This window comes from Neofelis nebulosa, chromosome 14 (assembly GCF_028018385.1).
Source record: "Neofelis nebulosa isolate mNeoNeb1 chromosome 14, mNeoNeb1.pri, whole genome shotgun sequence".
Lineage (NCBI taxonomy): Eukaryota > Metazoa > Chordata > Mammalia > Carnivora > Felidae > Neofelis > Neofelis nebulosa.
Genome location: NC_080795.1, coordinates 11107436 through 11134854, shown reverse-complemented (window position 1 = coordinate 11134854; position 27419 = coordinate 11107436). Strand labels below are relative to the sequence as shown.

Below are 27419 nucleotides of genomic sequence, written 5' to 3'. Positions count from 1 at the left end.
ATTTTCCCTTTTTACAAAGATGGCAGTCATGTTGGACTAGGGCCCATCCCAGTGACTCCGTATTCACTCGATTACCTTGGTAAAGACTCTATCTCCAAATAAGGTCGAATTCTAGAGTACTAGGGATGTGGGTAAGCGCTTGATTTTACTCTATTTTGTCCTGCCATTCGTCTTTGCGGTGCTCAAGGGGTCAGGGAGGGCCTCCCAGAGGTGGTAGCACACAAGAGAAAGTGGGGAGTGCAGCAGGACGAGAAGATACGTTTTGGGGACAGCGACACAAGACAGTCCTTCAAGCGTCCTGGAAACCTTAAGTTTTATGCATCTGTTTTTGAGACGCTTCGTTCACTGTGCTATAGGGAATGGTGTAGAAGGATGTTGCCCGCTAGAAAACATTTGTTGAGTTCCTTACGGGTGAGAAGTGCTGTGTTAGACCCCACGGAGGCACAGAGATGAGTGTAATGCTGTTCTTGCCCTGAAGAAGCTGTGATTTATCCACGAGCATGTGAGGTTGCTACCTATACTAATGCCATTGCCACTGGAAGAGTATAAATGGTGTCTTATTTTTTTCTCTAAAACAGAAATTGCCAATTTTCCCCTCCCCTCCTGTGCAGGTATTAATCATTCAAGCTCCACTGTTAAAAGGACAGCATTTATTTAGTGGGTCAGTGAGCACTGAAGCGATTTACTGATATTATCACATTTTGATATCCATTGTCAAGTTTGCTAGAGGGCTAATTTGCTCTCATCTGCTCAAATTTGTGAGATCGTGGGTTTTTAAAATAAAATCACCAGAGTTTCTCTGACAAAATATGTTAGATTGTAGAAAAGATGTTTTAGAATACTGGAAGGGGTTAGTAGCTCGGCCGTGTGAAGAAATGGCCTTTTTTTTTTTTTTTTGTCAAATATAGTTGGTTTCATTTATGACTCAATATGAAAAGACAGGTTCCTAAAGAAAGTTTCCACATTTTCATACTGTTCATAAATATTTTAACTTGGTTTTACTTAGTGCCCAAATGAATAACCCATGAAAGCATTTGATCTTAAACCATTAATTGTCACAGATTCCAAAACCTCCCTAAGAGTCAATGAATGTAGCATTATTATGAATTATAAGGAATCTTAGCAAGATGCATTCCCATTGTCATCAAACCAGTTAAAGCCAGTGAGGCAGGACTAAATTGTTGTGACATTTTCCCAGCCCCACTATTACCTGTCAAACTGGAAAAAAATCAAAGCATCAGGACAAGCTTATGTATTGATGTGCTCACTCTTGTTATTAATTGAAGTAAATGGATAAGCTTGTCCATCACCAGTACCAAACACATCTGCTCATTGTTTAAAAAAAATCTCCTTAACCTTCTGTTTCTTACAGGTCCCTGGGATTTGAAAAATGCTTCGTTCTCTATTCAAGAACCATGATGACGATTGTGTTTGTTCTACAGTTTTGTTTTTTTTTTTAATTTGCTGACAAAGTGAAATATGGAATACTGTATTCGCTTATTTCATGTTTGGCTCACAATGGATTGAGTTATATAAAGTAGGACATGGACAAATTGCAAAAACCAGAACAAGCAGGGTCCCTAATAGTCTTATATAACTGCAAACATTCTACATCTGCCTTAATCCATCATCTTCTTTGCTCCTCGCATAAAATAGTGTGGTTTTTCTCTCTCTGATTTTTAAGTAAAAGAGAGTTTTCTGGACTGTAAAACTGAAAAACTTTTGATGGGAAAGTAACTCAAAAAAAAATGCAAAGGGGGAAATCTCTTCGGGTATTTCATTTGTATGAGTCTATTAACTCCCAAAGTACACTGCAAGCTGTGATAAAGCAAAGCTATTCTAAATCTTCTTTTGCCTGAACAAGGTGTTTGTGACAATATTTCATTGGCATGAAAATAGAGAAGTCATCCCCAATGCATTGAGATGTGTAAGGATTTTCACCTAAGTTGGTAAACGAAAGGCTAACAACAAACTAGGCAACAAAGTAATACTTTTAATTTTTAAAAAATGCAGCAACGTGATTAGTTTATGTGCCTCTGCAATGTTTTAGTGTAATCGCGAATGTGATGTTTATTAGACCGGACTAAAGAATGCACCGAATATCATGGCTTTTTTTTCTTTATTGTAACGATACTAATGAAGACAACTGTTTTTGTCTTGCCTTCTGACAATAGTTAGAATTTCTGGTGAAGGTTAGGAATAATAATCCTGAAGTGTCTCAATGTTTGCAAAATATTTGCTACTAAACATTATGAAGCCACAGAAAGTGAAAAGGCAATTAAGATTCACTAATGCAACACGTCTTGTTTCATATAAGAAAATCAGACAGCTGAAAGAAAAGGAGTCACCCACTAGAGAGGATGGGGAAATTTTACACATAAAAATGAAAGCAGTGATGGTTTAGAAGTGTCTCCATATGTTTTTATGCATTATGGTATTGAAGAGTCCTTCCAAGTTTGACAAAACTCGAAGTCCTATTGAAGCTAGAGGAGGGGTGAATGCTGATGATGGGGACAGAAATAACAGATTAAACCTTGTCTTGCTTCATCCCGTGTTCCCTTTTGTGTAATCTATATTGGCATTTTGTGTCTTCCAGAAGGGTCTCCTGAGCTCCCTAAGGCTCTGCCTGCAACTCCAGATTGCGGCCTTTTGTAAATAACGTACATAAAGAAGGGCTGTTAAACTCTTGTTGAGTTATTTTTGTTTTGCACTTTGCACCTTCAGTGCATATGAGAACTACTCCCACGCCATTTCCTGACAAACCAGATCTTGCTGTGAAGGCTGAAAACTTTACTCAGTCGCACCCTATTTTTAGGACTTGTAATGAAGAGAAAATGTGGTGTTATAACACCCATCCAAATGCTGGCGCCCCAGTAGACGACAGCAGCGTTTTAAGAGCTAATGTAGACAATTTATCCAAAAAAGACCAAATTGTGACCGATCCTGCAAATAAACAGACAACAGATCACTAGGAGTTGGGATGCGGTCTAGCCAGGGATTGCAAACGGCCAACTTGGTTCTACTGAAGATCACAGATGGCCTAGAACAGCAAAAGCAGTTACCCAGGAACCGGACTTGGAAGGATGCTAATTTTAGTATTAAAAGAGGAGAGTGGAAGTAAATCCAAAACTCTCTGCTGCTGCTTTGGAAATCGCATCTTAAAATGCCTTCTACTTTCCAAATAATAACAGCTAACTTTTATTGAGTGGTCACTGTATGCCAGGCATTTGTCTGTATGCTTTCCATATATCAGCTCATTTAATCCTTATGACAACCCTCTGAGGGAGGTACTATTATGCCTATTATGACAAGCCATTGATAACCTGGCCAAGGTCCCACAGGCAGCCAACGCAGAAATCCAGACCCAGGTAGTTCTCTCCACTGCTTGCCTTTCTTCTGACCTTTTTATTGCCATGGAGGTCATTTTCAGAAGCTACCTTTCACTTTCTTGGTAACTTCATGCTCCTTCTTATCTCTTCTTCACACACTTGGAGGGCGGACAGATACAGAAGAAAAGGGACAAGCTGGAATGCGTGCCAGTTACAAATGTCAAATGCTGGTGAAATCCCTACAAATAGAAGGCCTATGGTACTTGGTATTGCAGGGTATGCTACCGATGGGCTGCGAACATGGCTATTATCTTGTTGAGTCCATGCTGGTTAACCTCTCAGCCTCAGCTCTGTAAACTCTGCCACTGGAAACCCTTGGGGTTCTATATCTGATCAGATTCTGACCTTTTCCTCTCTTTTCTCCCCATAGATTTGCTGTAAGTCTAAACAAACTTAAGCTTCAAGGTCCCTAAATAAACGGGTCCTAAGTCGATGAGAAGGAGTCTAACAGTGTGTTCACACGATCATACATTTTAGTAAAATTGGCAAAAGTAGGCTATTTTACTTGTAATCGGGTAAGACTGCTGTCTCTTGCGTTTACACTTCCCCAGTGGCATTGAAGTAGATTCAGGTACTTTGGGGATCGTGTTAAGGAAAAGTTGAGCCAGGGATCCATGTAATTTAAGTAGAATGGATTCAAATTAGTGGCTTGCAGTCACTCCTACATGGTTATTGCTAGCCGTTCAAGGAGAAATGGCTTCTAGTGATGTTCAAACCACCATTTGCACTGGCTCACACAGGGTCATCATGAAAATACAAGGCCAGAGGTCACATCCCCCTGTGAATGCGTGCTATGCCACCCAGCATGGGAGTGTATGGCTAGTGGAGAAGAGTGAATTTTGAAGTGTATAAAAGCAGAAGCTAGACCATTCATTTCCTGAATGTTGTGATATTTGTGGTACTTGTAAGCTATTTTCAATTTATAATTTATAAGCCGTTTACGGTTTATAACTTTTTCTTTTCTAGATAAATACCTTCATGCTAAAGGTTTTATTCCAACCTTTATATACTTTTCCTTAAACAGTCTTCCCCATACAAATCGCACAAATCAAGGCAAAATAAAAGTTAGCTACGTCTCTGCTCACAGAAGGCTGGTGTGTAAATCCAGAAAAACAAATCATCGGTTTACAACGCTAAATATAAATGCTGAGTGAAGGCTTGCATTGACCTGTTTAGCATATTTTCTTCCTTCTGGGCAGGAGCAATCCTTCAGATATATTCTTCAAGATAAATTCCTTGTTTGTGGAGAACAAGGAATAAATGAGCTGAGAGATTTTCTTTTGATTTAAATGTTTAACAGCAGCAAGTTCTGCTGGGTTAATGCAATGGTTTTTAAAGTGTAGTTCTAGGACCAAGGGCTGGGAAATGGTTGAAAAATAAATTCTCAAGCTTGATTCCAGAACTTCTGAGTCAAGAACTCTGGTTGTGGGACACAGCAACCTGAATTTTAACAACTCCCCCTCCCCTCCCCCCAACACACATGACTTTGATGCACGCTAAATTTTGAAAAACGCTAGTGTCTTTTCATGGCAGTGAAACAAACATCAGACTGACAGACTCCTCTCCCCGGGAAAGATTTTTCTAGACGTTGTCCATATTTGTTTACCTGATTCTTCATTTCCTATGTTTTCACTGAAATCTTCTCCTCTCCTTCTTGTCTTCACACCTTATATGCTAGGGTAGACTGCATATTTCTTTCTGTTGCTCTCTAATAGTCTATTAGACTGTCTAATTCTCAGAAGGCAACCTGGTTTCCTCACTTCCAGGTTCTTGACAGGTTCCTCCCTGTTGTCTCCAGATACAGCAGACCTCTGACATTTGTAAGGAATATGACAAGACTCATTTGTAAGTCCTCGAATAACATTGCAACACAAAGTACTCAGGAAATTGGTACTCAAACTAGTACCTTAACTAAAACTATTCAACAGAGTTACTCTCCAGTGACATGAGATCTGTAGAACAAAAGCACAAACCGGACTTAAATGGCAAGCTTGCTACTTTCTTACAAATCAGAGGATTAGGTCTACTTTTTTCAATTCTAAGTATGGTGGAGGAAGTGTTTTCTTCTCATGTAGGCAGATTTCATTCATGTAGCTAATTAACCTTTCCTGTCTACGACTTTTGCAGCTGTTTAAACCTCACACTATGAAAGTAAAAATACATCTTAAAAACCTGAAAACAAAAGTTGGTTTGGTGTTCATACTGGGTGCCTGTTGCTTTATGTAAATCTTGAAGGGATACTTAACATTTGATGACATTTCATTTTCTACCAATAGTCATATATCTTTTCATATATTTTTACACCATCAATTAACCATTTCTTCAATTTTCAAAAAGTATTCCCAGGTTACTTCATGATCAATTTTCACACTGATTAAATACAACCTTTTCCTAATACCAGAAACCTGCTAAGGTTAAGGCAATTGACTTTTACATTTATAATGTAACTCAAAGCCAGGAAGGCAGAGGACACTTTGTTAGCATTGAGAGAGGTATACAAGAAACAGAGCAGCCAAGTTTTCTATTTCTTCATGATTCAGTCTTGGTAGCTTGCATATTTCCAGGAATTTATCTATTTCTTCTACCTTTCTAATTTGCTGGCACGTAATTGTTCAAAGCAGTCTCTTATAATCCTTTGTGTTCCTGTGGCATCCGTTATAATGTCTCCTTTCCTCTCCTTTACTCATTCTGGATCTGAACCCCCATCCCCCCACTTATGCAGCAGCAGGAATGACTGACAGCCTACCCTGGAGAACAAGGGACCCATGGACTGTCAGAGAGGGGAGAATCAGAAGGCAGGAGGGATGATTTGTTATTGTTATTATTGATGGAGGGGAGGTATGCTTTTATACCCTTAGAGTGGTGGTGGCAGTCATTGACTGTGATCCTGTGCCAATGGATGGGGTAAGGGGAAATATTGGGAAGCCAAGAAAACTACTACTGGACCTACCACCATCATGTGAGTTCTGTTAACCTGAAGTACAGCTCTTGAGGGTGAGGTAAAGACTGAATCTCCTGTGTTTCATACGAAGGGGCATACTGACTCACGCCTGCACAGATGTAGATTTTTCATCCCATACCTCAACCTCATTACCACAGCCCATAAGGAGCTCCGTGATCTCACTAAAAGAAAGATATGGTTAGCAATATGTTTTATAGAGAGTATGGTGTATGTAGTGAATCTTCGCAATTTAAAGGTTTAGAAATTGTATTTTGCCTTCCTTGACTACTGAGACCAGATGAAGATATTTCCCCATATTTTTCTCTCATGAACAAGCCTCTCTTCCTTACCCACTGCCAGAACCCAGTCTGGTAAGACCCAGCTACACTATGGATTAAAATGGATTTTGGTAAGCAAATCTTAGAACTAAATCACCAGTCACAACATTACTTCTTCATAAAAATATGTTCCATATTTTAAACAATTAACTGAGAAACTCAATTTTGGACTAAACACAATCATTATTCATGATATATACGTTAGAAATGGTTTTTGTGAAGTGATAATATGTATAGTCCTTGTCCAAGAAACATATTCTTGGCCAAAAAAAAAAAAAAAGTCAGCAACTCATACCTTAGGTCATACAGAGCTAAGAGAACCAATAAAATTCAGAGAGAACTATTTTGTTGTTGTTTTGTATCACTCTACAGTACATTCTAAGAACAGCTACCAGGTAGGAATATTGATGCATTTAAAGTTTTTAAGTTAGTTTTCTGTTACTTTCCCTAACTTGGGGGAAATTTTGTTAAGAAAGAGCATGCCTAAAAAGTGGCTAGGAGAGAAAACAAGAAGATCAGACTTATTTTTCTGGGTCTTATAAATGAGATTCTTAAAAGAAATCACATTGAGATATATTGGAGAAAGCACTGAATTGAGAACTAGGAAATGTGTGTTATTACTCAAGCCTACCCACTAATTAGTCTAGAAAATTCTTTCTCAATTTGCTTAACTCAGTGGTGCCTAGCCATTTGATTTCATGAATTATTAAATAGTTTTAAAAAGGAATACATTGTAAACAAATGACTGATTCTATGTTGCTCAATAAGGGTAGTAAAAATTCTATTACTTACTTTTATTTAATGTGAAGACTTTAAGACAAAATCATAATATGAAAATGTTAAATAAGTAAATTTAGCTTCTAACAACTCACACCATTAAAACATTTTCTTATTTTACCGTGGACCAATACAAATTTGTCAAGTGTTGTCACTGTTCTCCATGATGACATTTAGATAGCACTGTCATCATCTATATGCTCTTTAGTTTCCTCATTGGAAAATGAGGGAGTTAGATTAAATAACCTTAAAGGTGAATTATGATTCCTAAATTTGATTTATGACTACTTCATGAAATAGCTATCTCAATTCCTCACTTACTACTAACTGATTAAATCCACAGTTCTTACCATGTCCTTTCTTACCGTGTACCTGTAAGCACTGATTAGGATATAATTATATAATCAAATTTTACCATATGAATAGTATCAGCGAAGATTCAGCCCTTAAAATCTTTGGGCATAATAGGCAATTAGCCATTACTGCATATGGGATCCACTGTAACTATACTAATCCCTAAATTTTTCTATGAAGTTTAACATAGAGGAGACTGTCTTTTGCTCCTTTTTTTATTTCGAAAAAGAATCTGTGCTTAGGAAGATAAAAAGATAGCTGAGATTATATCCTGGGCCTTCCATAAAAATCCCTTAAAGGATTTCTACAGTTTGTTGAGCATTTATTACAAACCAGGGAGTATCAAACACTATCTTGTTTAAACCCAGAACCCTATAAGGAAGGTGGCATTACAACCAATCTATAAATTAAGCCTCAAGATGAAAAGTCCAGAGTCTCAAAGTAACGGTAGAATTGGGATTCAAAGTTTTCTCTGTTGTCAAAGCTATGCCTGCTCCCTATTGCTGTTTCCAAAACTCATATCGTTGACTTTCCTCTGTCATGTTTTTGTTCATCTGATTTCCTCTCCCTAGAATGGTTTACTTTACTACTTTTCTTATTAAGGCATTATCCATCCCATTTCAAATATCAAACCCTTTCTACCCCAAAATGAATTTTTCTCATCTTTTCAGAATCCGGACAGCACAAAATCTGTGTCTTCCTTTTGGCTTTTTCCCCATTAAGCCTTCTCTCCAATCTTTTCTGTTATCTTTCCATCTTTTCCTGATTGATGATAAACTTTCTGAAGAGCGTGGTGGGTGTCAGAATAAACTTTATGAGCTCACTTAAAATGTCACCACCTTGTATCTACAGGAACCATGATGAATATAAATGGGGGGGGGAGGGGGAAAATAGAAAAGTAAAAAAAGTAAAAAAGTAGAAAAAAAGTGGAAAAATCATTAAGGATCAGAGGAAGTGAAGTCTCCCCTCACCACCAAAGTTATGTTTGTGACCTTACCGGTTTCTTTAGTATTTAGTATTTTATTGTTCTAAGCAGCCAGTCCAGTTTTACAGATTTCCAGTGCTCATGTGGGAAGGCAGCTAGCTAATCCGCATACAGCCATCTAAATTTTCTCAATATCCCATGTTCCTGAAAGCTGTTATAAGGATCTACCATAGTGTAAGGGAGATCCTCAATGATGAATAATTACTGATATTTTTGAGTCACAGAGGGGTTGTGTTTTCAACCTGAAATTTATCAAACTAAATATATAATGTTTCTGTGAGAAGCTCTTCCAAAGACAAGGAAAAGCACAACTGTTCTCCTGAACATGTGATAGCTGCTCTGAGGAATAACAATATATTAAATCTTAAGTCAAGGAAATAAAGCGCAGGGAATGATCTGGAACTGCAAACTGGAAATAGGAACATTTGAAAGCTAATATGTGAATTGATGTTACCTTTTAATATACCTCTAAACAATTCATAAGGTTCATGACAAGAGCTGACCCCTGCTATAGTTCTCTTTTCTCTGATTCTTTTTAAAAAGTGCTATTTCAAGGATCTATGAAACAGTGTGTGGTAGAGAAATGCATGATTTGAAGTACTTTAATGGGTAACACGCTCAGATATCCACACACATAGTGACTGCAAGCTACAAATGAATTCTCTTAGGGTTATCAAAAACAAGAACATTTTCAACTCCTATAATTCTAACCGGTCCAGCTCGTTCATCTTAAGTGGCTAAATATGGAATTATTAATAAGGTGTAAATATCTATTAAAATTGTAACCTATCGCTTATTATTTAAGCCATCTCATGGACTCTATTCAACAATACCATCCACATGACCTATAAAACTAGAACAAATGCTATTATAGCTTTAAGTCCCGAAAACTTTAAAAAAATTTTTTTAATATTTATTTTTAAGACAGAGAGAGAGAGAGAGAGAGCACGAATGGGGGAGAGGCAGGGAGAGAGGGAGACCCAGAATCCAAAGCAGGCTCCAGGCTCTGAGCTGTCAGCACAGAGCCCAGAGTGTGGCTCTAACTCATGAACCGCAAGATCATGATCTGAGCCAAAGTGGAATGCTTGAACGACTGAGCCACCCAGGCACCCCAAGTCCAAAAATTTTTATATGCAGCTTAACCGTACACATTTTGAATACCACATTGACATCTGTGAGCAGAAAGATTGGCTGTCAGTGGCCCCTGCTTATTTGTTCTTAATCGTGAAAAATTTTGAAGTGTTTGTTCCTACCTAACTACTTAAAACTAGGAGTGTTGAGAGGCACAATCCAGAAGCTGGGGGAGCGGGTGGAGCAAGGTTGGTCTTGGGGCACCACCAGACGTGAACCCAAATACAGAATGACATAGATCTGAAATAAAGCAGGGGAAGGAGATTTTGTTGAAGTGATGCAAGCTGAGTCTGGCTAATGGAAAATTTCAACTGAGGAGGAGCGGGAATTTGGCTATAAAAGCTAAAGTTTCCAATATTCTGGTGACTCAGAAGAGTCTAAGATGTTGTAAGAGGGGAGAACCGAGGCTCTAAGGTTCGTTTCATGCTCAACTTCCTGAGAACTTTGCCTCATTTAGTCTTGATTGAAATCATTAAAATTCTTACTGTACATATTCACCACCAAGGAAGCAATGTACAGAGGAACAGGTCATGGGTCTTTTACAATTAGAAAAAAAAAAGTCAGTAATTATAAAAAGAAGCAGGCATTAAAGAGAATATTCACTACTAAGAAATAACAACTAAATGTACATTATTTTCATACACTTATAACTTAATTTACTTGAAGGATACACTTCTAAGTTGCCAAGAAAAACATAAAAATGCTAAAAAATATTTTAATAAATATGATAGGCCTTGAAACATACTCATGTTTCTTATATGCTTCCCATAAAACTTTACCCCCTGGGATAAATACCAGCCTGAAATAACATTCACTTGGCTCTGATTTTTATGGGTGTTAGGCATGTATTGAATAGCCTTCATTTAGTTTGAAAGCTAGAAGCCTCGTAGTGCCTTTAAGGTGAGTTGAAATGTGATTTGATAGAGAAGGAAGTTCTCAACTTAACTAGTGTCTATTTTGAATTTAATGGCTTATTTTATTAATAACTTCCTGGTATAGACAGACTCAATTGTTGTTTTTGGTTTTTTTTAAGCACAAGTTCCTAACTGGACAGTTAATCTTATTTTTTGCATGGCTAGTCAATTTTAGTATGGTAGGAGTCAGAGCAAGGGCTCACTGAATGAATCAGTTGAGGTGTTCGCCTTCTGTCTTCTCAGTGTCCATCATGCCCAGCTGAGAAGTCCTCCTAATATGTATGTTGTCAGGCCAACCTTATTGTTCAGAATAATGGACAGTGATTTTAGGGACCACGTGGAAAGTTGATTTCCCAAAAGCAAAATGATGGTACATACAATATCATCATTAGACACGTGTTTACCCACTCCTTTTAGTGGCTTTTGAGAAAGCAAGTACTTTTTATAAATGCTACAAATTGTCATTTGTACCAACGTGTGAATTAGATTTTCAGATGGTACCATAAGAGTGTAGTTCTTGCCAGTGGAGTGGCTAAAAAGTGGGACAAGTTACAGGAAGAAAAATTGGAAAGTGTAATAGACTACACTGCTGACTTCAGAACTCAACATGAGTCTATTGCTGGGAGGCGAAACTCTCCAGATGGAGATCTTCTAGAAACTTCTTGCAATGGAGCAGTGATAAGTGAAAGTAGCAGGCCATGCTCTCAAGAAGTGCATGTTTATACATTAAGAATTTTAGGATCGTATAGATCATTTAGATTTTCCTTTACCTTCCTTACAAAGCTGCCTACTGCAGGAAAACTTCAAAGGTGGCCCTCAAGCTACAGTAAAGAACAATGAGTGGCAGACTGCAAGGCCTCATGGCTTCCATCTTGAAGCTGTTATCCCAAGTTGAGTTTGAGGCTGCAGGTCTATATGGCAGTTGGTCTGACTGAGCTCCAGGCAATCTAAGATCACCTTGGGATAATACAGAACACAAGGAATTACTAGACAGCTGATCTTTCTCATGGGTTGATTCGGACGAAGTCTAGCAGCTAGAAATGCTCACAGAGATGACTAGAATAGGTTAACCTCTAGTTTAACATCTAGCTGAGGTATGACTGAGGATGGGTGGCCAAGTTCCCCTCTAGAACACAAAAAAGGGAAGTCCCCCAGGCTCATGAGGCGGGGATTGGCCAAGGACAGATAAGGTCACCTTCCCATTCTCTTTGTTCTTCATTCTAAACCTCCCTGTATCTGTCCCACGAAAGAAGGTCAAAGATCTGGGGTGGTATGAATGTGTGCTGCCGTGCATCGATTAGACATTGTTTACTTTTCTGCTTTTAATTATTTTGATTCAATGTGATGATCAGAGATATGCAAAGTATAGAGCCTGGTGATTCCACTGTGGGCTGTGGCCGAGAGACTACTTGTTCACCGTCCACAAGGAGGTGAGTAACTCACTCCAGAACACACATGGACTAAGTCACTGAGCACCCCTCTCAGTTCTGTGGACATTTCCTTTGTGGATAAAGGAAACAGCGTGTTGACATAGTTGCTGGAAAATTCTCCTCTTGATAACTCTGAATAGTGCTGATTAGGCAGTCATAAATTAATAAAAAAAATCACTAAGCAAAACTTACGATATGGTCAGGATCTTTCAAAAGTGGTCACCCCCCCCCCCCCCCGTATGGACAAAAAAAAAGTTAATAATGATAACACTACTGAATGCTCCCTAAATACCGGGGACTACGAGGTTCACAATTTGCCAAGTGAGGACACTGCAAAGCATGGATTTTATTCCATTTTCCCACCTAGACAGCTAAGTTTGAACACAGACACTTCACCATCACACTCTTTCGGACCCTCGTAGAGAAATTATATGTGAAAATTATATTTTATATTTGACTTGGAAATACCAACATTTCAGAGAGATACCTCTTTCTTCTAGCTTATTTATCAAGTACCCTTATTCTTACTCTCCAGAAATTTCTAGCCCCCAAAACTTCTCTGTCCCCCCTATCATTATTTCAGAACAGATTTTATTCATCTGTTTCTGTTTTTTTCATCTGTTTCTTGACTATTATTATGACACTTAGAGCTCTCTACACATAACTCATATTTCGTCTCATATGCCGGCATCTAGACTGTGTCTTACAACAATTAGGCACCAGATGTATACTTGGTAAATTCACAGAGAAACCTTTTTCTGTAAAAAAGTTTTTAAAAGAAACTGGAGGCCAAAGATATAAATTAATTGGTGTTACCCTTATGGGGCTTCAGTATTTTTGCTTCCATTCCACCACAGAGAACATTGACTCAGTAAATATGACAGAGTGACCTAAAATGGAAACGCTGCAAATTGAACTTGGTTCTCAGATTCAAAATCAATGCCTAAACCCCTTTCCTGTTGATTCCGTCAGTTTTAGAGATATCGTGATGTTCTTGGATGGCACACAGCTCAGAACGGAAGAATGAATTGGTGAGTATCTGGCCAGGGGCATGTTTCTATGTTCAACACAACTCAGCTTCAATCACAGTGCTTTCAGGAAGAAGCTGAAAGTTGTCAAGAGAAACAAAACGTACCGATTACTGATATCCGCCCAAGCAAACAACTAGAAAAAACAAATAGAGATGGGCATGCAGGGTATCTACACTGTAGCTCCTGACAGACAAATCCCGCAGGTTAATTCATTTTTAACGGCCACAGATTTTTAGACTGGGCTTCAAAATCCCCTCAGACCTTCTGAATGAAGGTGTTGGCCAAAAATGTCATTGCCTGAACCTGATGTTTGTATGCCTTTCTGGGGTGGCAGCGAGAATTCCAAAATAATGAATACAGAAGTGAGCCCTCAGGAGGCTTTTAGTAAGCTTCGTAGAATACTACTGAAGTCATCTGCCCTTTGGATCAAGGCATAAATTAAAAGTTAAATAAATATTCACAGCAAATAAACTGGATCGGTCCCTGATAAACCGTATTATGTTTGCGTGATCATGAGAACAGCTGGGCAGGGAAGAAAGGGGAAGGGGATGAGAGAGGGGGAGAGAGAAGGGCGTAAGAAAGACAATGAGAAAGAAAGAGACAAGACACCTGGAAGCCATTTTAAAACTAATATTTTGGTTTAGATGTAAGAGAGTTAAAGAAAATCACTTTCTCATATCATAGATGGCTAAAGAAATTTCACCCAAGCCATGTCTGTCAAAAGAATATCTGCATGCACTAAGTAGTTTCTGGGGAGATGGGTCTAATGGTGAATAAGAAGACAGTGAGAAGGGTCTGACACTTGAAGGGTCTTTGACAGCCTGTGGCTGATTGCTGATAGCGTTAGAATAGACTTATTATCAGTTTCTATGCACCTTATCAGAATGAACATGCCTCTTTGAAAATTAAAGTATATGAAAAAGGACATCTTGTATTTCGTTTTTGATAGTTTTCCCTAAAATGCACATTTAAAAGAAATGGAAGAAACTCCTTATCATCTAAAGTACTTTTTCTACTTGATTGATTAAGTTCTCTTCTCCCCCTTTATGCCGGGGGGGTGGGGTGGGGAGGATGAAGTCCCTTGAAATATCCAGGGGTAGAGTAAAAGGCACATTGCTGGTCTCATTCAAGACCAGAGTAGGAAAATCAGACTGGAGTCTTTCAGATCTGAAACAAGGAGTTTCATAAACCAAAAGGAAAACACAAACAGCAGGGATTTTTTAAGCTTTCTTTGTTTGTTCCTTTGTTAATATCTTGCTCTGCTAGGTTTACAAATCCTAAATAAATAGAAATTAGTGCTCCTTCCTTTGCAGTCCATTTGCTTTAGATGTTTGCCTTGAGGGACATTTGTGTATTCTGCTAATGGCTGCAACAGAGTGCTGTCTCATTTTCATTCTGGCAAAAAAAAAAAAGGCCGTCACCATGGTTACAGTTTCATTTGCTAGAGAGAAACTGATGGCTGTTAGTGATCCCATCATAAGCAACTTCTGTCAGATTTCTTATCAAGTAGACATATTTTGACAAAGTGAAAGATAACACCGTAATAAGAGAACTGAGTTGCTACTCTATGTAATGAACCATTTAGCATTAAATGAAATGTGAAACCACATTTTAAAAACTGAAGGTGGGGAGAAAAAGTAATATTTATAATTTACACACACACAAAAGGAATATTCCACAGTGTGTAATGATAGCTTGTTTTCTTTCTGTTGTCCCAGTAACTCCAGCGGAATAACATTGATTTATATTGCGGGCGGTGGGCGGGGGGGGGTCCTCTGCAAACCACCCTGAAGCCACACGGAGATTACGCGGGAGGATATTAAGATTTTCCTTTGCCCATTTACCTGAGTGGAGCCGAAGGCTATGCCAGGAGCTGATTGTCAGGATAGAGGGTCTAAATATTCTGATAAAAGGCCTAGCAAAACATATGGCTCATTATAGACTAGGAATTTGTCCTGTTGTGCAGACGGGAGACTCTAATTCCGAAGCAGATCATGGGGATCAAATGCAGCACCTTCCTTGTCCATCTTGATAGACAATGGAGTATTTCCAAAGGTTGGGCAAGACTTGCCGATAGAACCACAGAGAAAGAAATCTAGCCCCTCGTGTTCCCACCTGAACTTCAGCGGCAGCACCTGGAATTAGTCCACATAGGAGCCGTGGGGATAGGGAGTCAAGGTGAGAAAAATATGAATTTCAGACCATCAGGCAGAACTCCTGGCAGTGTGACCTTTCAGATTGTGAACTAGGTATCTGATGAGCACAATTGATGTTATTTTCTCTTAGGACAAATGAAAGTGGAGACAGACTTAACAGGAAAGTCCCCTAAGGAAAAGTCCTTAATGTCTATTCTTTTTCTGACTTTTACAGTTTGACTCTGTCTTGGCTTCAAACCCATGTAATGATACACAGAGTAGATATTTTATTTCAAGGGAAAAAAGTGATGGCTCTCTTACATGCAAGATCAAAGGACAGTTTCCCTCTGATTACCAGCCCTGCTGGTACACAGGTGTGGTACTGCTCATTAAAATGCCCATTTGAAAGAATTCTCATAGACTTTGGGGACTGGGAAGATAAGATACGGACATATTTCGATTACTTTCCTGAGCGTTGCTTCTGCAAGGTTTTTCATCGCAAATTAATGAAAACCTGGGGGGTAAAACGCACTTTTGCAGTATATTCTGTTTATTTTTCGGTTTCAAAGGCTTGCCTTGTACTAGTTTATTTCATTTCATTTTATATTTTACCTTATCTTTTCGATGAGGGCAGTCATGCGATTAGGGAGTACACACCTTGCCCAGAAGTAATCTGGATGGAATCACTTCCTGAGCGTGAGATTCTTCAATTGTGAATGTCTCTTACCTGTGATGTCCACGTGTGTGTGTGTGTGTGTGTGTGTGTGTATAAAACGTGAAGAAAACCATGAAAAGCACAAGTTGCTAGTGTGACAATAAGAATCATCAAATGAACAGCCATTAATAGAAATCTAGCTATTTCTAGAAATCAGCTAGAGTCATCTGCTACCAACCAGGTACCTGAGAAATCAATGCTTGTTTTGGATAACTTTGAAATGATCAGTCATTAGTTCCTTCTTTCAAATACAGTATTGCAAGGGGCGCCTGGGTGGTTCAGTAGGCTGAGCGTCCGACTTCGGCTCAGGTCATGATCTCGCTGTCCGTGAGTTCAGGCCCCGCGTTGGGCTCTGTACTGACAGCTCAGAGCCCTGGAGTCTGTTTCGGATTCTATGTCTTCCTCTCTCTATGCCCCTCCCCTACTCACGCTCTGTCTCTCTCTCTGTCAAAAATAAATGAACATTATTTTAAATAATTTTAAAATTTAAAAAATTTTTAAAAATTTTAAAAATATTTTAAATACAACACAGTTTGCAAGAAGTTTAACAGTATTAGCACCTTTTAAAACCCATTTCTAAACCCGTCCAACTCACATGGCAGAGTGGCACAGTATTTGTAATGAACATAAATATAATTCCTTATTTGTCTTGCCAAAGGAACCCTCAAACTCATGCCTGCATTTCACTTGTAAAGTTTGAAGGAATGTTTTTCTTGATCAGTCTAATTTAAAAGAGATGTCTTATTATTCACCCAGTGGCCAATCAAGGGCCGGAATCCTGCTTTTAAAGATCATGTTACATCAGGTGGCCTATTAACCAGAATAACATACGATTTTATTGTCTTTCAAAGAATATAATACCTTAGACTTATAGAGAGCAAAAGAACACAGATCACTTTACGAACATTATCTTACCGACAGCTCATCTCTGTCTCCCTAACACAATGTGAACGAACAGGATATACAACTTGCAATATGCATTCTCCCTCAGTTACAAAATAGAGTTGTTTCTGAAAAGTTGAACATAAATCCAAATTTTCCTGGTCACATACAATAGATTGGAGATAGCGACAGAAAAAAAGACATGTTCAATGGAAAAAGCTGTAGGCAAGGAAAATAGCAAAATGGTACACGATCCTGAGCAGGCTTTTGCCCCAAGGACATCTGCTCTTGGCATGGTTTCCAGGATGACAGAGGAATTCCTTGAATCAAAAATGCTCAATTTAATATTTCTTTCAAATAATGATATAGCTCACATTGCTTCTCTGTCAACCCCCCACACAAGACCGGTTGCAGATTGGCTGTTCCGAGAAGCACCCAATCTGGAAAAAAGGAACCATCTTGGCAGATGATGACATTTAAGCATTCATAAACTCCACTCCAAATAAGTTTCTAGTTATGATTATTCTGAATTATAAAATAACCTGCCCAGTAGATATTTCTGTTAATAAAGTAAAAAAAAAACCTTTAAAGAGAAAATAAACATCTAAAGAGAAAATTTAACCCTCTTGAGAGACGTTCAAAGTTTCCTTCAGAGTTCCTATTTTGTCATAGAAGTTTCCATCAACCCAATTAGGTTAAATTCTTCAATTTTTTTGAAAAAAAAAATCACCTCTTATTTTAAAATGTTTGAACCACTTCTTTCCTTTATTTAAAAAAAATTTAATGTTTATTTATTTTTGAGAGAGAGAGAGAGAGAGAAAGATGGAGTGTGAGCCAGCAAGGGGTAGAGAGAGAGGGAGACCCCGAATCCCAAGCAGGCGCTAGGCTCTGAGCTGTTAGCACAGAGCCCAACACAGGCCTCCAACTCAGGGACCGCGAGATCATGACCTGAGACAAAGTCGGATGCTCGACCCACTGAGCCACCCAGGTGCCCCTGTTTTAACCATTTTTTTTTCAAACAGTGGTTCTCCTCTTGCTAATCATGGCAAATGCACAGTATTTCTAACTATTAATAATATTATTTCACAAAGAAAATGTATTTTTTGCATGTTTAAACAGTTGCTTTAAAATGATCTTATGGGGTACCTAATTGCAGATTAAATAATCTTGAATTGCGGAAGCTGTATAATGGTAACATAGATATGTCTGCTGCATCATATTGATGACTATCAACACCATCCGTTTTTCAAGATCAGCATTTTTAAGGTACTAAAGACTTTATGATGAAACATATTGTAAAACAAGAAGCAATAGATCTATAATTTTGCCTAAAAAATTCTCATTCCCATCTTAATTTAATCAACTCTAACCCTTCCCCCCCACATGTAAATACATAATAACATAGGGTACATATAGTTTTGAGTCACTTAAAATCTGGCTGAGCTCATAATAATTCCACTGAAATTAGATGTCATGTTTTACTTAAGTATTCCATGTTGTTACAAGTTGGATCATTTTCCTGTGTTTGCTATTGTAAATTTTTCTGAAATGAACACTGTTCTGGGATTCTACTTCTCTTTGATGATTTCCATCTGAGAAATTATAAAAGTGGGAGTATAAGGAGCAAGTAAATGAATTTTTAAAAAATTCTTTGAATTTTTACGTTTACTTTTATTTATTTAGAATTTAAAACATTTTGGCATTTATTTTGAAATTTTTAAATCAATATTTTGAATTTTCTTTTGGTATTGCATTTTGTTTTGAATTATGAATTTCACTGCAATCATGCTTTGATGGTATTTTGTTTCAGGTTAATTTTAAAAAGGTTTTTTTTTTTTCCTTTTCTAGCAGATTGGTTTTAGCCAATACTAATAATAATACTGGAGATTTTAAAATTTGCTACAAATATGTACAATTATAAATATTTACTTCTCTATAGATTTCACAAGAACTGATTTTTGTATTTTCAATTTACTTATAATAGATGCTATATGTACTATTTTAAGACATTTTTAAAGTACTCTTAAAATATATAATTACATTGGGGCGCCTGGGTGGCGCAGTCGGTTAAGCGTCCGACTTCAGCCAGGTCACGATCTCGCGGTCCGTGAGTTCGAGCCCCGCGTCAGGCTCTGGGCTGATGGCTCGGAGCCTGGAGCCTGTTTCCGATTCTGTGTCTCCCTCTCTCTCTGCCCCTCCCCCGTTCATGCTCTGTCTCTCTCTGTCCCAAAAATAAATAAAAAATGTTGAAAAAAAATATATATATATATATATAATTACACCGACTTTTCTTTTATGGGTCACTCACAAGTCAATATGTATGAATCAAGTTATTAAAAATAATAGATTCATATCCACTTACTGAGAGGGAATGATTCTGAAAACCTCAGCTACCTTTTTCATATTAAAGAAAAAAAAAATTTCTTTAAAATGCCAATTGAAAAATTTCACTTTAAGCTTCCGCAACTGCATTGTTCAGAATGCTCACCAACAGAAAATCAGGATTCAGGATTTAAACTGAACTGACGTTCTTGGAAGAATAAAATTAACGGCATTATTAGAATCTGGAAATAATGATCCTAGGTCACATATCCCTGTATTTCTTTGGAAGTGCCTTGTCAAAAAAAGAAAAATGAAGAAGAAGAAGAAGAAGAAGAAGAAGAAGAAGACAATTTCAATGTGTAATAAAGTGTAAGAAATTCATTAATAATTGCATGTTATTATTTTATTAAATAACTTCTGATAACAATGAGTGTCTCACAGCACATAATGTCCCCCTAAGAAATGTACTGTTCTAAAAATATGTGCTCAAGAAGGAGGTTCAACTCCCAAGAAATCATCAAATATTATTTTTGTTAAGTCATAAAATTTCATGTTTATTACAATTATGGTGGTTGGTTTGCTAAAAAAATAACTTTATTCACATTTTCAAAGTATCTTGAGCACAGAAGATTAATGTTAAAAAAAGGAATTTGGGGTTTGGCAAATTATATTTTATTTTCAAGAAGAAAAAGAACTACAACCCATTTATCCAAATACAGGCCATCTTAATTATCACTCTGCGAGGGCCAAAATCTCTTTCAAATGAGCCAGTTCCTTGAACCTCAACCCGGCAGCCAACATTAAGAAGAATAGTCAGCCCACTTGAATTTTGCTTCTCAAAACCAAAGTCCTGAAGTTTAGCCTCTCATCAAGGGAAGTGAAATTGAATGTTCCAGCCAAAAATTAGCCAGAAACATCTTTGGTTGGCCCACTCTGACTTATACTTGAAATTGAGAAATTACTTGATGGACCCCTGTTATTTTACTTAATCCACACATCATGATGAACGATGGCTCCAGTTTTATTGAATCTTGTGCAACTGCGGAAGCATATTTGAAAAATTATCCAAATCAGCAAAGGTAAAATTGAGATAATCTGAAAGGACATGCATCCATGTATCTGCAAAAAGCTTGCTCACAAATTAAAAAAAAAAAACACGTTAGTAAGGATTATCCAAAGCACAAACCAAAACATTAGCTGGGCTAAAAAGCTAAAGAATTAAATGAAAAAAGATATGGAGATTGAAAAAGCCAAGAGAACTAACTAATGGTTAGCTATTAAAGCAGAGTTTTCTTCCTTCAGGGTTCAACTTCCTACAAAGTAATATATCTGTAGATTTTTGGTTTTGTTCCTACTTATTATATGGAACTGCACGGACAAGCCAAAAATTCTTCTGGACTTCGGCTTTATCCCTAAAGTTACTGGATGGAAATGATCTTTATACATCTTCCTATGCGTTATATTCTACATTCTACATTCTGTTCTAAGTGTCCATCAGAGTAAAAAGGCTGATTTTTATACAGCTTGCAATACTTGAAAAGAATTGTCACTGAGGCCGCACAAAAGTGGCTGTACCTTCTAATTCCTGATACCATCTCTTAAGATTGTAGAACAAAATCCAATTTCATAGAGTCTTAGTTTTTGCCAAAATCACATTTAAAGTGCAGTGACTTTAAATCAGGCCACCTTTTCATCCTAGCTAAAAGGTGATCACTTATCTGAAGTTGCATTTGCTACAGTCATAATGGAAAATTGTAGAATACCAAAATAGAAACAGAGCTGTATTAACAGATGTGATCTCATCAGGGTTCCATTTGTTAAAGAAAACATTGAATATTAATTAAAAGTTAATTAGAACTAATTGCCAATTAGAAAGAAAAAGTAATTTGAAGCTACTCACAGCCCTTCTATTATTATTACCTTTGAGAATCCTACACACCCAAGGGCTTCCAAGCCAGCTACCTTTCCTTCCTGTGATATCACTATTATGCCCCATCCTGTTGTAGTTAACTCCCTGCATGAAACTACAGATTATGGTACCCAAACATACAATTGCATCACTCACCGAATACAACCCGGAAGCGAGAGTCCTGGTTTTGCCGAGAGGGAATCCCATGTGTGGCAGAAAAGAAGAAACCACAAAAGGAGGAAAGCAAATGGAATCACTTTGACGGGATACAGATGTCGGAGTGACATTGGTAGTGGCTTTTTGCAGGCTGCCTCCCTGCCTCTCTCCCCCTTCCTCTAGCCACATACCTGCATTTTCATTTGGGGATCCATGCTTTCTCTGCTCTTGAGACCCATGTCTCGGAAGAGGCTGTACCGCCCAGAATCCAGAATCCAGAGAAGAGGTCATAAACTAGGACTGAATCAGAGTACGAGGATTCCACCCCCCTCCCCCCAGTGATTGAGCCCACGTAACGATGACAAGCAGAATGAAGGTTTCTCTTAGAATTTCCACCAAAGGGGCTCACTCTATCCTGCCAGAGTCAGAAGTGAAAGGTTAGAATCCAGGCTTACAGAAATGGGTTCCCGAAGCCAGCTTGCCTTGAACTTGCTCACCAATTTCTTCCTTTTTTTTTTTTTTTTTTAACTGAAGTTAGTTTGTTTTACATTGTCAATTACTTCAAACTGAAAACAAGACAGACGAACAAAAGACAGGTACTGAGACAATATTTTCAAGACATTTATAAAATACGTAGTCGCAGGAAAAAAAGACAATCTACTGATAGTTCCCTCAGAGTTTAGGAGTATATATTCTTCCAAGAGAATCATTGCTTCCATACCCATTCCGGGACCTTCCTTTGAAGATACCAGGGTGACACTCGAGAGGACAGTAAAACTCTGAGTTTCTGTTTCTTAACAGTTAGACTGAGGGCCTAATCCAAGAGTATATTTCCTATGTCCTAGATCACAATAAATTTTCATTCAATGGAAGCAGAACCTAAATCATTGATCCAATAGAAATGGTTGTTTGTTTGTTTTTTTATTTGTTTGCTTGTTTGTTTTGGTTTGTTTCTTAAGAAGGAGACTTCGGGGATCGGAGAAATGAGATTCCGTTTCGCTTTTCAAGAAAACGTTTTGGATTGCACTTCTCTGTCTTCTTCTGTGCCCCAGTTTGGAGATTCTGACTTTGATCTCCTAAACCACAGGTGCCTACTGAGAGTAAGAAACCCACTAATATTTTAATATGCTTCTAAATAAAATATAGAAGTAGATGACGAACACGGATTTGCTTCTTTTAGTTTTTAGCATTTCTTTTAAAGCCCTTCTCTGATTTCTTATAAATATTCACACAACACATTCACATACGTTGTTAGGAAGAGGGCCATGACGTCACGAAGACTGATCCTGTCGTTTACCCAATGCCATACTGAATGGAGCCATTTTTTGTGTCACATTAATACAACTTGAGCAACCTGACAATTTTAGCTCTATTTAATATGGAAATTTATTAGAATGATATTAAACATGCTAATACTCATTTGGCTTGCCTACTTACGAGTTTGATTGAGCAACTTTTACCTATAAAAGAGTAGACACTTCTAAAATTTGTATTTGTCAAGTACCAGACTAGTTTTTTTAGTGCTTACTTTGAGACTCCAATATCTAAATAAGGTAGAAAAAAATGAGATTTTGCCTTTTCAAACATTCTTAGCTCAAATGCTGGACTGAGTCCATATATTTAAAAAGCTTGTCGTGTATTAGAAGTATTATTAGTCTGAGCCTTCAGGCAGCTCTAAGAAGGTTATACAATGAAACGAAATTCACATTACTGAATCTGGAAGTTTCATTCTGACCTAAAAGCTCCATCAATGAAGTTTAAATGTGGCACAGAAAGGTTGCTCAGATTTTCAATACCTTAATAGTATTTTTGCCTCAGAGGCTGTAAGAAATATTTAATATTTAACTTGTGACTCACAGAGGCAACATGGTTTTTTTTTTTCAAGTTTCTGTATCTCTTATTTCATGAGAAGAGTGTGAATACTTTGATTCCCAGATATAAAACCCTTTCCAATGTGGTGCTCTTTAATTCTGATTAATTCAATAGTCTGTTTACAGGAAAATAATAAGCAATACAAATATTAACAAACCAGAATTCTAAAGGAACTCCCCTGAAGTTTATAAAGAGAGAATTTCATCTTTAGGAGTTTTATCTAGGTGTCAGACGCTTCTGGTTAATAAAAGATACTTGAAATGTATCATCATATAAATGTTAAAATACACACACACACACACACACACACACACATTCATATACACACACAAGCACACGTGGATTGAGCAACAGATTTAAATAATTTAGGTCTTAAATACTCCATTCTACATGACATTGCTGGAGTTGTAAATTTTAAGGGAACCATTGGAAACACTCTAGGCCTGAGATACAGCTGCAATCCAGGATATATCTATATTTTCAGAATAAACTATATTCTGTCAAATATGTCTGCTTCACACAAAACGAAAACCCATATTTAACTTATCTTTCTAAAATAACTTTATGCTGGGAGGTCTTTGGAATTTGCTTCTAACATCCCTAACTTCTTATTGTTACCATTCACGCAGATTTCCTGGGTAACTTTCATCAGATTCAGGTTATCCATGCTGAAGACTGTGACGCAGGTCATGTAAAAATGCAGAAACACCAGCATCATGTACATCCATGCCTGGAACACATTTTCGGCTGCCCTTTTCTCCCCTGCACATTTACCTTCCTAATTATGTTTTACTCAGTCTAATCTTTAAATTAATTTGAATTCCCCGAGCTTGCAACTGACAGTGAGAAGAATGGAGGAGAAAATTTCCTGAAGGGGAGGAGAAATTAGATTAAATCATAATGATCTCTCATGTTCCTGTAACACTTCAGAGTGTGCAGCGTGATTTTGTTTATTTTAACTGGGTTGCTCCCCACCATCACGAGGTGGATGGAGGAGTGTATGTGTTTTATGTGAAAACGGGTGACAGCTTCTGCAAAGGGCAGCTGCTGTGTTCCATCAGGGCAGGGATTTGGGGGCGAACAACCCCCCCCCCCCAGTGCCTCCAACAGTGACGGGTGCATCGTTTGTGCCCGGGTTGGTATTGGCTGAAAAGCTGAAAGTTCAGCTTCCTGCTGAGGGGGTCGGTCCTGGGCCAGCCCCCTGTCCCGGGCCATCCCACCTCCTCCTGGACAGAGCTGAGTGGCCAAGAGGAGCAGCGTCTCAGGAACAGAGCTGCTGAATGGCCACATTCTTCTCCAAGTCGGCCAGCGGCTAATGGAGAGTTAGAGTGGAAATCTGGCCCAAACAAGATTGAGACAAGCCAATCCACCTCTCACAGGAATTTTAATTAGAAAATAGAGAATCAGGGGCAGGCTCAGGCCAAAGGCAAGCCAGAAAAAGTCCCTAAGTTAATATAGAGCCATGGACTTTCCTTTCTTTCCTCCTATTTTTATACATATTAAATGTATATATTTATATACATATATTTTCCTCTCTCTGTATTCACAGTCTCATATCAACCATATCCCCAGGGGAGGGGGGCAGGGACAGGATCTGTGACTCTAGCTGGCTGCTATTTTAGTACCACACATCCACCTGCAGACATATTCTTGAGGAAGCTAGAGTTTAAAGTAGTGTCATTGTTTGGGGAAACTGATTACGGTATTAAAATACATGATCAAATACCAGGATTCTAGTTACTGTGCAGTTTCGGTGTCTCTAGGCTGGAGACAGCTGCTCATGGGATGTTTTTATCAAGTCCTAATTCAACCCTTCAAGAGTTCTGATGCTAAATTGTTGAATATCCTTAACATTTGGAAGTGCCTACTGTTTATTTTCTACCTGAATGACACAACGTGTCCCTGGCTGCATGATTTTGTAACTTACAGCAGGTATGAGGAACATGTTCAGTCGATTCTTTAAATGTGCTTTTCTGATGTTTTCATTAAAATATTTTGCTTTTACCTGAAGTCATTGTTAATAACAAGTCATTTGCATCTCAGGGTCTTATATTCATTTTATTTGTGTAATATTTTGTTTTCACGTAGGAGCACCGAGTAAGTTTTAAAGCAATTTTATGATTAAATCCATTAAAAATGAAGCAAACAGTCACCATCACAATCAAATTACTATCATCACTGTAAATACATTGGTACTCAAGCACTGAAAATACATTCTTGCATTTCATTTCTCTACCCCTCCCCCAGAGTTGATAAAATCCGGCCTTTACAATAGCAAAGACATCTTCTGCTTTTGGCAGAAATGGATTAATCATATTACAGCTAGCTAGTACCTGTTTCTCATGTAAAAGTAATGACATGCTAACAAAAAGGAGAAATACAGGTATATAGTGGGAAGAATTATGATTAGCTAGGTTTGAAATAGAAGTGTATAATTTTCTCTGCGCAGTAAAATTTTCTCATGAATGTAAAACCTAGAGAATATAACATTTAGCTTATCTTGTGTTTCCTAATGTAAAGTACATATATCTAAGGATACAAATAAAGATAATTACACCATTCATAAATTCATGAAAAACATAAAATGATTTATTTTGTTGCTCTCATTTATAGCGTCATTACATCAAAAACTATATAAGAGGAATACGAACTGAGCTATAGAAATTCTGTTGTTATCAACACAAAAGATTTCTTAGACTCAATTTTCTCTTCCTACTCAAGCAAAATTTCCATCCTTCTGAGGAAATAGAATAGGTAATTATAAAACTATGTGCTATTGTTTCCACATACTACTGAAATTTTGTTGTTTATTTAAGGGTTCCCACTCAAGAGGATAAATTTGTCATTTTCTAGCACAACTTTACATATCGATTCTTCTATTCTGTTCTAATAGGACATGCATATTACCCAGATACAGAGGGAGATATGACACAAAAATCACGTTCTTTTGAAAACACTGCACAAAACATACTAGTTTAAGGAATCGCTGATGGGCTTCTACCTGACCTGCTTTAGTTAGAAAAGCTTTTTATTTACAGCTTATTAATTTATTTCTTTTCATATTTGCAGAAGGGATCATTTCTTTGTGTCTTAATCGCACACAGTGTGAAGAAAATCTTCTATAGTATGTTCATCGGACGAAATCGACTCATAAAACATAAGTGGGGCACACCAAAATGAACATAACCTACGATTCAAACAATTTACTGAAGATATTAGGATGGCTGCAAATATTCTCCTGTGTCTTTGATTTTTAAGGACTGTATTAAAGTCGCCGTGGTTTATAATTTTACCCCACTGGAGAAGCCACTCTACAATTAATGCTGCTTACTTATTATAATGAGTCATTGTTTACCATGTCAAGCTATTAGTTTAGCTCAGGGTCTTGAGCCTAAAAGCACTGGTTTTTTGCAGAACACTTAAGGCAATCATAAGTCCATAGAAGCCTTCTGTATAACCTATTTTACTGACAAACAATTACATTTTAGATTGAAGAGGTGAAATGATTAAGAATATTTGACTTAGTTGCCATGACAGCATACATTTTTCATCAGGCACAGTGTAATTACTACAATTTCAATGATGTAAAATCAAGAAAGATGATAACAAACAGCAGAGCCGTGGAGATATTGCCATTGCAACCGGGTTGCCATAGCAACAGTGATAATAATCCCGGTGATAGATGTTTTCTCTTGCTCTTTCCATTTTGTACGGTTATAACATTCAGAGCCAGTTTTTACCACAGCTTTTTATAGTTTATTAGACTGTCAAAATAGTTTATGAGATGTTGTTGCAAAGGAAATGACTGAGTTCCGCAGCCTAATAAAAATGCCAAATACTCTGTTTACATACTGCTCCAGCACTTAACAAACATTAAAAAATTGTATGAAAAATGATTTGATATTGTATCTGTATTAATCAATTTGCAAGGCATAAGCTCTGTCACTCAAGGTCAAATGAATAGTTTCCAAACACTACTTTGGGGGAGGCTTGTTAAAGTTTCTTTTTTGCCCTCCCGCTGGCAACCCCTTCACCTGGATAGGAATATAAACCACCCACAGGAAATACTTTGCACGGCTACAAGATAAATAGTTATAGAAAATTAAAACCACATTTGCTTCTCGAATAGTTTTGGGGT

The 27419-nt window shown here is 37.7% G+C and overlaps 2 long non-coding RNA genes across 2 annotated transcripts; one reads left to right on the top strand and one right to left on the bottom strand.

The window, feature by feature from the left end:
- Nucleotides 1–16203: 16203 nt before the first annotated feature.
- Nucleotides 16204–21677, bottom strand: LOC131494915 (uncharacterized). Its single transcript, XR_009253640.1, has 3 exons — nucleotides 21410–21677; nucleotides 20330–20473; nucleotides 16204–16580 (listed from the first exon to the last, which is right to left on the bottom strand). It is a non-coding gene; the product is annotated as an uncharacterized LOC131494915 (long non-coding RNA).
- Nucleotides 21678–21780: 103 nt separating this feature from the next.
- LOC131494914 (uncharacterized) lies at nucleotides 21781–27177 on the top strand. Its single transcript, XR_009253639.1, has 2 exons — nucleotides 21781–22005; nucleotides 26351–27177. It is a non-coding gene; the product is annotated as an uncharacterized LOC131494914 (long non-coding RNA).
- Nucleotides 27178–27419: the final 242 nt, after the last annotated feature.